At 43.7% G+C, this 14,182-nt stretch overlaps 1 protein-coding gene across 2 annotated transcripts in view; it reads left to right on the top strand.

Annotated features, from left to right (window-relative positions):
• The first annotated feature begins 3,339 nt into the window (after positions 1-3,339).
• The window catches only part of cnot8 (CCR4-NOT transcription complex, subunit 8), a 29,520-nt gene continuing 18,677 nt past the window's right edge, over positions 3,340-14,182 (top strand). The window contains exon 1 of one of the 2 annotated variants that reach the window (XM_034177863.1): positions 3,340-3,435. The gene's annotated coding sequence lies outside the window, so the exon portion shown is untranslated. Of the gene's footprint in view, positions 3,436-9,408; positions 9,420-14,182 lie in introns of those variants that run through there. The other variant, XM_034177864.1, reaches the window with a different exon arrangement.

The following is a 14,182-nucleotide window of genomic DNA, read 5'->3' as shown; positions in this document are numbered from 1 at the left end:
ACTGAACAAAAATATAAACACAACACTTTTGTTTTTGCTCCCATTTTTCATGAGCTGAACTCAGATCTATCAAGCAAACTGATTAGTTACGTATTTAAATATTTTGTCCCATAGCAAAATCACCTAATCCATTGGTCTCCTGTGGAATTGGAGCTCTGATGGACAGATGACGACACATTTCCACTGGTAGCTGCATTCAGCAGAATGATTTTCACTGTTCAAGACATATGTGCACACTGGGGGAAGCTGGATTTGAGCAGGACTCGCAGAGAATTTGGCTGACAGCCAGATCCAGTCTGGCAGCAACAATGAGGACATCAACCAACTCAACGGCACCTCCTCTCCCAGAGAATCCACGAGTGTACTCTCATGCCCAGATAAAAAAAACACATAACTGCACTGTTTTTCTCTTCAGTGACCTTGGCTAAATGAACAGCTGCACTGCAGGTCCCTGTTCTGGGACTGTGCTGCCAGACCTAAAAATGGTACAAATTAATTTCACTCGTAAAGTCGGATTCCTAAATGATCATCGGAAACCCAGAAAAGAATCCAGTGAACCAGCAGCCCTGAGCACAGTGATCTCCTAGAGCACTTTGCCTGCACCAGGATACGAATGTCACCCTGGATATGGTACATAGCCATCAATCTGGGCGGAGGCAGTGGAAGGTTTGTTTGGATCTTGATATTCAATGTTGTGTCAACTTGCGGGAAGTGCTGCTCCTGGCAAAGTCAACAATGGCACCCTAATGGAGAAATGGTCAACAATATGGTTCAGATTCTAAGCTGGGGGAGTGATGAATAAAAAATGTCTCGAACAAGGGTCATCAACCCTGCTCCTGGAGATCGCTTGTCCTGCATCTTCCAACTCTCTCTGCTCCACCCACTGCTAATTAAGTCAGGAATACTTAGACAATCAAGATAGTCAGACTTGATTAACTGGCTGTGGTTGCAGCAGGTACACATGGAAAACATGTGGACCTGCTGATTTTTTTTTTTCAATATTTACATTTATCCTGTTTTCATAACAGTACTAAAAACAATAGCAATACTAAAATAACATAGAAAAAACAAAGTACAATAAGATTAAACAAGGGCTGCCAGTTATACAGTACATGATAAGAATGCATGACATCTCTCACAGTGGACTGGACTGTGAACACAGATGCTGCGTATAAGAATGGACAGAGCCAACTATTTCATCAGGAGGCTCAGATCTTTCACTGTCTGCAGAAATATGTAGGAGCTGATTTATCAGTCTGTGGTCTCCAGCGTCATCTTCTACGCTGTAGTGTGCTGAGGCAGCAGGCTGAAGGCAGCTGACGTGAACAGACTCAACATGCTCATCAGGAGAACTGGCTCTGTCCTGGGGGTTGAGCTGGAGTCTGTGATGAAGGTCAGGAGGATGCTGAGGAAGCTGCTCAGCATCCTGGACAACACCTCCCACTCCCTGTATGCCACACTGATGTCCTGTCAGAGCACCTTCAGCCGTAGGCTGAGATCACCAAAGTGCACCACAGAATGCCACAGGAGGTCTTTCCTACCTCTGGCAATCAGACTGTATCAGTCCTCCCACTTCTGCAGAGTTATGTGCAGTATTGTCAGATATCTTGTGCAAATGTCTTCCAGTCATTTAGCACAAATTTGTTGTACTTACTGTAAAAAAAACAAACAAACAAAAAAAAACCGCTTTATGCTGTTTTTGTACTCTGGCAAAATAATTTCCTTCAAGATAAATAAATTTGATCTTATATTAAAATATAAGAAATCTGCTGAAGTAGCTCAACCTGTTGCTGTCATTTAAACAGCTAAGGAATGTGTCCCAAGTGTCTGTAATCTGTAGTTTAAGAGAGTTGTTTATTAGGAATCTGAGTTTTTCAATTTGTATGATTGAAATCATAAAATCATATTTTGTCCACCAACTACCTTTGGGGGGTGTGTGTGAGTGACTTCCACTCCCTCTGTCAGAATCAATTTCTTGGCAACATTCCTTGCATCAGGATGGGTTGAGTAGCTGTGGGGAAGTGCAGCATTGATTGGGAGCGTCCAATGATGCAAATTGACCATACACCAGTTACCATTATGATCTCAAATGGAAGCTAACCCCTTCTCTTTCCAGGTAAAGTAGGTTTTGTCTGACCATGGTGGTAAGAAGGACTGATTGAAACAGATCAGTGTGCCAGAGGTCTCTGGCAGGTTTAAAATGTTCCTAATCTGGTTTAGAATTCTGTAAAAATGTGGAGATTATTATAGGTAGCGATCATTACCCAGTTATGATTTAGACTTAGACTCATTTTATTGTCATTCAGGAAAAAAACAAACAAAAAAACATAGATGCTGTCACAGAATGAAATATCCATGCACTGTGTAATCGTACTGGGTACAGTCCAGCTTGAGGAGGCAAGTTTGTGGGCAGCCAGGAGGGCGAGGATGGTGGCCAGGAGAGGGAGAGGGAGGGTGAGGACAGCAACCAGTGAATAAGTGTTAGGTGTCAAACTCCAGCTTTATGGTGCTGGCTTTTTGTTTATGTGTTTATTACAGTATATTATTATGTATACATTTTCTTTTGACTGATGTATGGACATCACTATGTGTGTGAATAATCATGGTTACAATGTCCTTGACAGTATGCAATATGTGTGTGAATAATCATGGTTACAATGTCCTTGACAGTATGCAATGTGTGATGTCAAACCTTGGAGGCTACTCTTACTGTAAAATCCTATTTTTTTTCAGTTTTATACACAGTTGTATTCTGTTAGCTAGACAATAAATAAATAAATAAAATCAAACAAACAAACAAACAAAAAAACAACTACTATACTAACCATTGTCAATGAAGGACGGGGCTAAGACTGAGAAGTGAACATGAGGGACAGTTTAATGGTCCTCTGCTACAGTGACAAAACATATAATTATTTTGTCTTGCAGTACTTACACAATGCCAAAGGGACTATTTATATGACAAAGGAATTTAGTTTTGATGCATGAGTGAACTATTTTGGAGGAGCTTTTAATAATAATAATAATACATTTTATTTGTATTGCACCTTACATTTCAAAGAAATCTCAACGTGCAGGTGAACCGTGGTGTTGTGCTGAACAATCCAGGTTATTTTGGCAAAAGCACCAAGAGTGTTGAAAACGTCCGGTCTGTTTCAAGAAATGAGCCAAAGCAATTAAAAAGGATATTTGCAATTTGGTGGTACTGACTCTTTATATGGGAAAGGAATTTAGTTTTGAAGCATGAGTGAACAGCTTATTTTTCAAGAAATGAGCAAACCAACGGAGAAAACTATCAGACTCCATTAATGCTCCACACCCAAACAGTGGGTGGCGGTAATGCACCGTGTCGGCTTGCAAACCGCCAATAAACTTGACAGAAGAAGAAGTTAGCTCGAGCCACTGTTAGCTTGTTAACTTAGAGGAAATTCTCAGGTAAACCTGATTTTTAAATATCTCACATGTTTTATACTGTGCTTGTGACATAGTAATACATAACAGGTTTGTGACGGCCGTTTAGATGTTTGCAGCATAGAAGTTTCATTTAGTCTTTGTGACGGTGATGTTAGCTTTGTAGCTTCAGTGGCGCTAATGCTAACAGCGCAAAACCTCTGCTGTGATTGCTAGGTGCTCAAAGCTCCCCAAAATTTTATAATTTAAATGTTTCCGAGAACATTCACTTCATAGGCATGCTCCGTAAATAAACACTTTTTATATTCGGTGACATTGCAGATAGAAAAAGTCTGCTTCAGCTGGCCAGCTATTACATCCCATATTTTATTATTGTTTTCAACAAACTGACAGGGGGTTTCATATCTATGTTTAATTTTTTCCCCTCTCCTGACACAAACCTGAGAAGAGATGAACGTTTTGGAACTCCACAATGATGAGATTATATTAATCAGTGCAGTCTGGTTTCAAGTGAAAACCAGTGAGATCATTAATGACAACAGGTTCTATATTTGGCTAATTAATCAGACTTCATTGGGACTGGCTACAGGTACAGAGGTAATAAAACATGACTTCTAATTAGGTGATCATTGTCATATGACAACCCCCATGCTGTCCTTCATTAACCCTAACAGTTTTCCCAACCTGAGCATTATAGTGGTCCATTTTAGCTAAAAGTGCCATAACAATTGTGCACTTTATGATAAAAGCATAGAATTTGGTACACATATAGCCGTAAGCATTACAAATAAAACTGGGTATTGGGCCATCATGAATTGAAAATTGAAAGGATATGACTGGTGGAATGATTTGGGCTTTGTTCCATCAGAATTTTTTCAGAAACTGTTAGAGACAGGCAGCTGGAAACCATTCGGAAAATTCACATGGCTTTCGGTGAAAATTGTATGAGCTTCACAGAGATTACGGAGTGTTACTACCGCTTTAAGGACGGCCCACAATGGCGCACGGCGCACCGCGCTCCGAGCCGCGATCAACAGGCAGAAACCACCATTTCAGTGTCAAGTTGGACAAGTTGGGACATGCCCAGCTCGCCACAATTTCTTTTATAAGAAGCCACTGAAAGCCAAGATAGGCATGTCCCAACTTGTCCTCTGACACTCCAAAACGGAGGTGTTCTTTGTCTCGCTCCATCAGCGGCTCCGTCGTGACGCGTGAAGCCTCCGCGCGGCTTTCCATGACAAAATCTCTTGTTAAAAGTGAAGTCTGCTGGAAAATGGCTGATGTCCAGCTCTTGTGATAACCAGAGAAATTGCACACGACGGTCCCGGATCGACACAGCCATCCGTTTAGAAATGAAATGGTGGTTTCTGCCTGTCGATTGTCGATTGGTTTCTGCGACGCCATTGTGGGCCGTCCTTAAAGCGGTAGTAACACTCCGTAATCTCTGTGAAGCCCATAAAATTTTCACCGAAAGCCATGTGAATTTTCCAAATGGTTTCCAGCTGCCTGTCTCTAACAGTTTCTGAAAAAATTATGATGGAACAAAGCCCAAATCATTCCACCATTTCCTCGCAATGAAAAAACGACGAGAGGGGTGGACCAGTGCTCACTCAAAGCCTGCCCACAGGCGAATGACACAACCGACAGGCATGAAAAAACTCACGCATGCGCACGAAGGTTCAAGCTTGGCTGACGTAAAAACATATGAATCAAATCCATATATTTTTTGCATAAAATAAAAAGGTCGGATACTTTTCTCACAGACCTCGTAGAGTCCAGAAGTTGCCATAGGTTACTACTGCCACCTATAAAATATTACATAATAGTAATACAGTCACAATTACACATCACATTAGATAAAGACTTGCCTGAACTGGATGTTGATGGTACATCTGCTGCAGTGGCATCAGCAGAGGTTAATGGCATTTGTGGTGTGCGCTGCTGGTTTACCACAGCAGCACACTCCATACGCAGTCATTTCACAGCCTCGTTCCCTTTCTGGGGGCTGTGAAAGCCCAAGAGTTTAAACCTCGGGTCCAGCAGCGTTGCCAGGGTTAGGACACTTTGACCCTCCAAAATCCCCCAGTGGTCCCGAAGTTGCCGGATTAACCCTTCAGCCAGTTGTTTTGCAGGTTCACTTTCTGTATTTTGTGCTTCATTATTAATGGTGTAGTGCAGTATCTTCATTAGTGGAATGACTTTGGAGCCTGACACTCTTTTTTTTTTCTTCTGATATTTCCACTGTGGCCTGGTGGAAAGGGCCCAATACCCTCACTGTTTCCTCAATGATATCGAATTCTCGTGATGTCAGAGGAGAAATGTCAGTGGAGAGGGAGGTCAGGGAAGCAGCAACAGCTTCACTCTGCTCATAGAGCCGCTGCAGCATTGAGAGGGTACTGTTCCACCGGGTCTCAACCTCTATAATCATTTTCATTTTTGGTCTTCCCAGGGACAGTTGCATCTGGCCTAGACGCTCTTTTGCGGTTGTGCTTGTTCTAAAATATGTAACAATTTTCCGAGCTTTTGGTCTGATGTCTGACAGAACTGGGACCTGCTCAAATGACTTTTTTACAATAAGATTGAGGCTATGGGCAATGCATATGCTGTGCCTCACCTGCAGTGCCTTAGCACAGGCAATCATGTTAGAGGCAGCATCAGTTACCAGACACCTCACTTTCCCCTTAATGCCCCACTCAGCCATCATTTTCAGCTTTGCTTGAGCCAGGTTGTCCGCAGTGTGTGACGGGGGAAGTGCTCCACACCTAGCAAGGTGGTCTTGATGGTGTCTCCTTCTGTGATATAGTGGCATGTTACACAGAGATAGGCTTCCATATTAATGGAAGTCCACATATCAGCAGTTAAAGACAAAGCTGCAGCCTTCTGTACTACTTCTGCTGCTTTTTCCTTCTCGGAATTGTACTTTTCTTCCACCATAGCCTTAAGACACTGGAAAAGGAAAAAGACAAATGAGTCAATGTAATACTGCTAAAAAACATCCCAACACCAATATCTGAGACATACAGCTTATGCTACCTGTCTGGTTGGAATATTGTAAGTTGGATCAAGGGCCTGAACAAGTTTGCGAAAGCCCTCACCCTCCACCACTGAAAAGGGATGCAGGTCCTTCACCACCATTTTGATCAGGGCCTCATCCACAGCATGCCTTCTGTTACCTACACAAATGTAAACATCAATTAGTTGTTTAATGGGAATTATTAAAATATATATATATATATATATATATATATATATATATATATATATATATATATATATATATATATACACTCAACAAAAATATAAATGCAACACTTTTGTTTTTGCTCCCATTTTGTATGAGATGAACTCAAAGATCTAAAACTTTTTCCACATACACAATATCACCATTTCCCTCAAATATTGTTCACAAACCAGTCTAAATCTGTGATAGTGAGCACTTCTCCTTTGCTGAGATAATCCATCCCACCTCACAGGTGTGCCATATCAAGATGCTGATTAGACACCATGATTAGTGCACAGGTGTGCCTTAGACTGCCCACAATAAAAGGCCACTCTGAAAGGTGCAGTTTTATCACACAGCACACTGCCACAGATGTCGCAAGATTTGAGGGAGCGTGCAATTGGCATGCTGACAGCAGGAATGTCAACCAGAGCTGTTGCTCGTGTATTGAATGTTCATTTCTCTACCATAAGCCATCTCCAAAGGCGTTTCAGAGAATTTGGCAGTACATCCAACCAGCCTCACAACTGCAGACCACGTGTAACCACACCAGCCCAGGACCTCCACATCCAGCATGTTCACCTCCAAGATCGTCTGAGACCAGCTACTCGGACAGCTGCTGAAACAATCGGTGTGCATAACCAAAGAATTTCTGCACAAACTGTCAGAAACCGTCTCAGGGAAGCTCATCTGCATGCTCGTCATCCTCATCGGGGTCTCGACCTGACTCCAGTTCGTCGTCGCAACTTCGCACAGCCATTGAAGAGGAGTGGACCAACATTCCACAGGCCAATATTGACAACCTGATCAACTCTATGCGAAGGAGATGTGTTGCACTGCATGAGGCAAATGGTGGTCACACCAGATACTGACTGGTATCCCCCCCAATAAAACAAAACTGCACCTTTCAGAGTGGCCTTTTATTGTGGACAGTCTAAGGCACACCTGTGCACTAATCATGGTGTCTAATCAGCATCTTGATATGGCACACCTGTGAGGTGGGATGGATTATCTCAGCAAAGGAGAAGTGCTCACTATCACAGATTTAGACTGGTTTGTGAACAATATTTGAGGGAAATGGTGATATTGTGTATGTGGAAAAAGTTTGAGATCTTTGAGTTCATCTCATACAAAATGGGAGCAAAACCAAAAGTGTTGCGTTTATATTTTTGTTGAGTATATATATATTCAGAGATAATACATTATTTGGCCTGGGCTGTGGCTGTACATTTTCATGTACCGCACGATAGTGTCGCAACATTGATGTCGTGTTGTTGCTGTAAGACAGCTCCTTTAGGCAAAGCCGGCACTTTACCTACAATAACATAATGAGATTTCTCTTTAAAAGACCAGCCTGAACACACTCTCTCTCCGTATATGTATATTTATATATCTGTATACAAATGCTGTATATGGTTGTTTGTTTATTATATTTATATTGTCTACCTTATTGGGAGATATTAAATCAAAATGCTCCCAAACTGGAGATGTCTTGCGCCTTTTGGATGGCTCCATTGTAAGTTTTGTTTTTAATGCTGATGCTGCTGTCAATCACGCTCCTCTACGTGCTGGACCGGGCAAGCACCAAACGTTTCCTGCATTTTTCGAGCGTTTTTCAGCGAATCGAATCGCTCAACGAAGCAGTCATGTGGTTTCAGAAAACGAGGCCTCGTTTAGCTGTAGTCACGTGGTTTGATACAGGCCTCGAAGCGGGGCTTCATTTGACACGCCCCCTTTTGCTCGATACAGCCTTCGGAGCCTCGTTTCATTTCGCCCAACACTAGTTAAAGCCCAAAGTGGCAGGCCAAGAAATATCTCAGATAAGCTGAAGCGAAAGATGGTGAGAACAGTCATAGCCAACCCACAGACCTGCTCCGATGGCCTACAACATGATCTTGCTGCAGATAGTCTCTGTGTATCCTTCAACTATACAGTGCACTTTGTACAAGGAGATGCTGTCTTGCAGAAGAAGCCTTTAATGTGTACATGCCACAAACAGAGTTGCTTGAGGTATGCTGAATCACATTTGGATAAGCCATCTTTATTTTGTAATAAGGTGCTGTGGACTGATGAAACTAAAATTGAGTTATTTGGACATAACAAGGGGCAGTATGCATGGCTGAAAAAGAACACAGCATTTCAAGAAAAACACTTGCTACCTACAGTAAAATTTGGAGGTGGTTCCATCATGCTGTGTGACCAGTGCAGGTACTGGGAATTTTGTTAAAGTTGAGGGTCACATGGATTCCAGGCAATATCAGCAGATTCTTGAGAACAATGTTCATGAATCAGTGACATTCGTGCTTGGGACACCGACAAGGGCGGTCACATCTCCTCCACTCTCCCTTATCTCTGTTCTCTGCTTTAACCTTCAAGTCCCTACTTCACCAGACTGTGAATTCCTCAAATTATATTGGATACTGGATCTATTGGACTACTATTGGATTAACCATGGAATTGATCAGCTGGTCTCTGAACGCTATTGACACCATTTTTTTCTACAAGAAGGTCAGGACCGGGGGAACCTACCTGCCCAGATGGAACGTATCCTGCGGGCTATGTTCTCAACTTCTGGAGTTCCTGGCGTGTGGCATGCTTGGCATCTTTCTCCGTTGAGGATGTAGAGGATTTATTCATTTTTGGTCTTATGGTAGCAGGGCTGGTACTTTTTGGCTTATGTGTTGCCCTGATCTACCGGAAAATTGGCAAGACGGCGGCATCAAGAACCACGGCCCCTCGCTTGTCCGTCTTGATTAACGAGGTTGGCAAGGCATTGCATTCTCAGACTGTGATGACTCTTGAACTCAGACACAAATTGGATGACATCTTGGAGCAGATGCGTGCCTTGCAGTTGAAGCTGAAGATTTCAGAGGCCGGTGAATATTCTTAATTCATAATTGGGAATATTCTTAATTCATAATTGGGATTTCGTTGTTCAAGTGGAACTGCTGAAAGTGTTTTTCACTGCTCAAACCATAACACTACAGGCTTATCAAGTCTGAAGGTCAAATTGCCAGACTGTTTTCCCTCCAAAGGAATTTGTTTGGCCTGGGGATCATTTGGCTGTTTCTTATCTCAACTCAAAATGACAATAAACTGCTTTTCACCGGACTGAAGCATGCACCATTCCCTCCCCCCACCCCCCTCCTATCCCCAGTCAACACTCACCACTCCGGCGTCTGCTCACGTCACTCCTTCCCCCTTCTGCGGGGGCGGTGCAGTTTTAGCTGCAGCCCCCGTTACTCCCCCCAAGCCAATGGCAGCGCATCTCAGGGTTACTGCGTGGCCTTCACCTACTTGCCTCAATTCGGATAATGGACTTCTTCAAACTTAGTGCACATAAACAATGTCAAATGTGTATGTGTTGTCTTTAATTCTGATGTGTGCCATTATTACGGTAAACAAGTAATAATTGTGGACTAATTACTGTCTGAGGTAGCTGGAGTGTAAACATAATTTCTCCACTGTGAGATCAATAAAGTATATCTCATCTCAAAGTTGAAGTTGCGCTAGGGCAGGATCTTTCAACAAGACAACGACCCTAAATACTGCTCAAAATCTACTAAGGCTTTCATGAAGAAGAACAAGTACAATGTTCTGGAATGGCCATCTCAGTCCCCAGACCTGAATATTATTGAAAATCTGTGGTGTTATTTTAAGCGGGCTGTTCATGCTCAGAAAACAACAAACCTGAGATGTTTTGTAAAGAAGAATGGTCTAAAATACCTTCTACCAGAATCCAGACTCTCATTGGAAGCTATAGGAAGCATTTAGAGGCTGTTATAGGCTACAAAAGGGGGATTAATTAAATATTGATGTATTTTTTTCTGTTGGGGTGCCCAAATTTATCCACCTGCCTAATTTTGTTTAAAGAATTATTGCACACACTCTGTAAATACTATGAACTTCATTTCACTTCTCAAATATCACTTTTTGATATATACACTATATATATATATATACATATATATATATAGATGTTTATATATATATATATAGATGTTTATATATATATATATATATATATGTATATATAGATGTTTATATATATATATATATATATATATATATATATATATATATATATACACTACACTATATGATATATTTAACTGAAATTTCTGATCCAGACAACCAATGATTTATAAAGGAAAATCAAGAAAATTATCAGGGGTGCCCAAACTTCTGGATGCAACTGTGAATATGTGTGTGTGTATGTGTATATATATATCCATCCATCCATCCATTTTCTTCCGCTTTATCCGGAGTCGGGTCGCGGTGGCAGCAGCTCAAGCAAAGCCGCCCAGACCTTTGCGCTCTCCCACCTTGTCCATGCTCCCTGTTGCCATAGTCCTACTGCCCTGCTCACCCGCTCTTCCTCCACACCCGCTCTGACTTCCTCCTGGATCAGGTGGTGCCTTTCCTTCCCATGGGCCTGGCTGATGAGGATCTTTGGGAAGTAACCCAAGCCTGCTCTGCCTGTTGCCACAGCGCCTTCTGTCTTGGGCGTGACTCTGCCAGCTCCACTGCTTCCCATGCCTTCCACTTCCTTCCTGTCCTCACCTCGATGCCGGCTGCTGACACTTTGCAGTCCTTTGAGTCCCTGTACTGTAGAACTTCTCTGGTGCGTGCCACCATGAACTCTTCTTTGAGACCACTGAGAGGAAGCTGCAGGATGTTACTCATTCCGTACAGGGCAGCACTGGTAAGGCTGCGAGGAAGTCCCAGCCACTTTCGAAGTAAGCCACTGATCTTCCTCTCTAGGGACTCAACTGCTGTTATTGGGACTGCATAAATCAATAGGGGCCACAGGATGCGGGGCAGGATTGAATGCTGGTAGATCCAGGCTTTAAACCTACCAGGCAGGCCAGACTTGTCTACCTTGGTGAGCCAGGTTCCAAGTTCTAAGCTGGCCTTCTGGATGGCTGCTGAGTCCTTCAGGGTGGAGTCGAAGAGTTTCCCCAAACTCTTCACAGGTTGCTCCGTGATGGTTGGGATGACAGTTCCTGAGATGGAAAAGCGGAACTTGTCACTCACCTTCCCCTTCTTCAGCACCATGGATCGTGATTTGGAGGGCTTGAAGCTCATCCTTGCCCAGGTGATGAGCTTTTCGAGCCCTTGCAGGATCCACCTGCACCCCGGGACCGACATGGTTTTTACGGTGAGGTCATCCATATAGGCTCTGATGGGGGGCTGTCGTACACCTGACTTGGTCAGGGGCCCTCTGCATTCCACCTCAGCTGACTTGACCACCATGTTCATGGCTAGGGAGAAGAGGACAACAGAGATGGTGCAGCCTGTAATTATCCCTTTCCCAGTGCGATGCCAGTCCGATGTCTCTGACCCAGAAGTAACTCTCATCCTGAAGTTATTATAATAATCCATTATGAGGTCCTTGATTTTACTGGGAACATGGTGGAGGTGGAGAGCGAGCTCAACCAGCTTGTGTGGTATGGACCCGTAGGCGTTGGCCAGGTCCAACCACAACACAGCTAGGTTGCCTTTGTTCTCATGGGCCTTTCTGATGAGTTGCGTGATGACCCCAGTGTGTTCCAAGCAGCCAGGAGCAGAGATCCCTCCCTTCTGAACTGATGGGTCAATATAGCTGTTCTTGAGGAGGAACTCGGTCAGTCTTCGTGAGACGATGCTAAAAAAAACACCTTCCCTTCCACGCTCAGCAGTGAGATGGATCGAAACTGACTGATGTCTCGTGAGTTCTCCTCTTTGGGGATCCAAACTCCCTCAGCATGCCTCCACTGGTCGGCCACTTTTCCCCTTCTCCAAATCACCTTCAGGATCCTCCACAGGTGCCGTAGAAGCTCCGGGCAGCGCTTGTAGACCAGATAAGGAATTCCACTGGGGCCTGGTGCTGACGCAGAGCGGGCCGCCTTGACAGCCTCCTCAACCTCCTTCAGGCTTGGCTCCTTCAGGTTGAACTCTGTTGTTGGGGGATCTGGGCTGATGAGAGCTTTGTTGGGCTCCAGTTCCAGGTCTCTCAGAGGGTCGCTCACAGTGTCCTGGAGGAAGCGGTTTACTTGCTCTATAGAGCACTCAAGCCGGCCACTGCGCTTGTCCCCTAGCAGTTGTTTGGTAAGGCCAAAGGGGTTGGCGATGAAAGCCGCTCGCTTCCTTGCCCTCTCCCTCCCCCGTCTCCGGTGCCATTCTGCTCTGCGAAGAGTCATCAACTTCTTGCGCAGGATGTTTTTCAGTTCCGCTAAGGGTTGCTCCTCCTCCTCAGTTGCAGCCTTGTACTGTTTCTTGAGGGTACGAAGCTCCTGGCGCAGATGATGTATCCGGGTGGCCCTTTGGCTCATTGTGTAGGAAGTGGGTTTTGATTTTCCTTTGTCCACCTGCCCAAATCTTTCTGAGGCATAGCTGATGATGATGGTGGTCATTGATGTGACTCGGCTGTCCGCGTCTCCTTTGGCTGTGGCCTGGATGATGTTTGACACATCCTTGTCAAACTGCTGCCACTCGCTCCTCTTGCTGGCTGGGGGCCACTTAATCCGCTGCTGTGGACTTACACTGCTGGGATTGAGAGTCTGAGGTACGTGGAGGGACTGGACTCTGTGGGTTGCCTCCTGGCCGGGCTCCTCCTGCGTCTCACCAGGTACAAGACCTGAGCATTGTACCTCATTGTCTTTCTCCAAGCATTTCATTCTACCCTGATGGATTTTCAGGCCACGATGGTTCTTGCACAGCTTTCCGCAAATGCATGTTACGTTCGTCGTTTGTCCGTTTGCCTGGGTCATCACCGTGTGGTCTGTCTGATTAGAGATCTCATCCTCCCCCCCTCTTGATATATGTGTATATATATGTATATATATGTATGTATGTGTGTGTATATATATATATATATATATATATATATGTATATATATGTATGTATGTATGTGTATGTATATATATGTATGTGTAAGTATATGTATATATATATGTGTGTGTATGTATGTATATATATATATATATATATATGTATATATATGTGTGTATACGAGGGCTGTCCGTAAAGTATAGGTCCTTTTTATTTTTTTCAAAAACTATATGGATTTCATTCATATGTTTTTACGTCAGACATGCTTGAACCCTCGTGCGCATGCGTGAGTTTTTCCATGCCTGTCGGTGACGTCATTCGCCTGTGAGCACTCCTTGTGGGAGGAGTCGTCCAGCCCCTCGTCGGAATTCCTTTGTCTGAGAAGTTGCTGAGAGACTGGCGCTTTGTTTGATCAAAATTTTTTCTAAACCTGTGAGACACATCGAAGTGGACATGGTTCGAAAAATTAAGCTGGTTTTCAGTGAAAATTTTAACAGCTGATGAGAGATTTTGAGGTGATTCTGTCGCTTTAAGGACTTTTCACGGTGCGAGACGTCGCGCTGCGCTCTCAGGCGGCGTCATCAGCCTGTTTCAAGCTTAAAACCTCCACATTTCAGGCTCTATTGATCCAGGACGTCGTGAGAGAACAGAGAAGTTTCAGAAGAAGTCGGTTTCAGCATTTTATCCGGATATTCCACTGTTAAAGGAGATTTTTTTAATGAAAGACGTGCGGACGG

The sequence above is a fragment of the Thalassophryne amazonica genome, chromosome 9, assembly GCF_902500255.1.
Source record: "Thalassophryne amazonica chromosome 9, fThaAma1.1, whole genome shotgun sequence".
Taxonomy (NCBI): domain Eukaryota; kingdom Metazoa; phylum Chordata; class Actinopteri; order Batrachoidiformes; family Batrachoididae; genus Thalassophryne; species Thalassophryne amazonica.
The sequence above is the reverse complement of the archived record's forward strand: the minus strand, read 5'-3'. Positions and strand labels throughout refer to the sequence as shown.